At 36.5% G+C, this 1,110-nt stretch overlaps 1 pseudogene; it reads left to right on the top strand.

Annotated features, from left to right (window-relative positions):
* Positions 1-257: 257 nt before the first annotated feature.
* Positions 258-846, top strand: LOC110092021 (annotated as a pseudogene).
* The last annotated feature ends 264 nt before the right edge of the window (positions 847-1,110 follow it).

Raw genomic sequence — 1,110 nt, 5'->3', positions numbered from 1 at the left:
TTTTGATAGATTCAAGGGTATGTTTGCTAAGATCAAGCGAAGACATTCTATCCAACATGAGCTTACGAAACTATAGAAGAATGCTTCAAAGTGAGGTCTTTATGAATTTAGGGTTAATGGTTGTTTGTTTTCGGAAAGTGCTTGTTGTCATGTTCTTGAATTTCCATTATTTTACTAATAGAACAAATGTAGTTTGGTGAAAGTTTTGAACACTGTGAATTCTTAAACTTTGATATGAGCACTTTCTTTTAAAAGAAATGGTGATAGTCTGGCTCGACCCTAATGAGGTAAGAAATATATCCATTACAAACTCTCCACAAAACATTAGGAAGTTGGTAAATGATGGTTTTATTATTAAGAAACCTAAGAAGATTAACTCAAGATCACATGCTAGATGCACGGGAAAAGAAAAGAGGATGGGACGCCATTCTGGATATGGTAAGCACATGGGTACTAGGGAGGCTAGGTTGCCCACGAAGGTTCAATGGATGCGGAGGATGAGAGTTTTGAGAAGTTTTCTTAGGAAATATCGAGAAGCTAAGAAAATGGATAAGCGCATGTGCCATGATATGAATATAAAGGTGAAAGGTAATGTTTTCAAGAACAAGAGAGTTTTAAGGGAGAGTATCAACAAGTCTACGGGAGAAAAGGCAAGAGAAAAGATATTTTTTGACCAATTTGAATCCAAGAGGGCCAAGAGCAAGGTGAGCAGGGAGAACAAGATTTTAGAAATGAGGAATGTCTGGCTCAGATGCTTAGGGCCCTGGCGAAAAAGAACCACCTACAGTAGCAGCTATAGCTGAATTGTCTGACTCTCTCCCCAAGAAGAGAAAGAAGCGAAGCTAAGCATTAACACGGTACTTGTGAGATGATATTCTAAAACATGGAAAACAAATATTTTGAGAATTGGTAGTTCCTAATAGTCTAGATTATGTGAAAGATATTTTTGATATTTTCCCCATCCTTTGACAAACCTTTAAAAAAACATGGAGTTTTGGTACAAAGCAAAGTCTAACAATCTTTTTTCGACTTATTTCTCTATCTTCATTGCGAACTCACATCTCAAACACATAATTCATAAAAATAGGCGCTCAAACTTTGTGCTCATAT

The sequence above is a fragment of the Dendrobium catenatum genome, unplaced genomic scaffold (genome assembly GCF_001605985.2).
Source record: "Dendrobium catenatum unplaced genomic scaffold, ASM160598v2 original_scaffold_4881, whole genome shotgun sequence".
In the NCBI taxonomy this organism is placed as follows: domain Eukaryota; kingdom Viridiplantae; phylum Streptophyta; class Magnoliopsida; order Asparagales; family Orchidaceae; genus Dendrobium; species Dendrobium catenatum.
The sequence above is the reverse complement of the archived record's forward strand: the minus strand, read 5'-3'. Positions and strand labels throughout refer to the sequence as shown.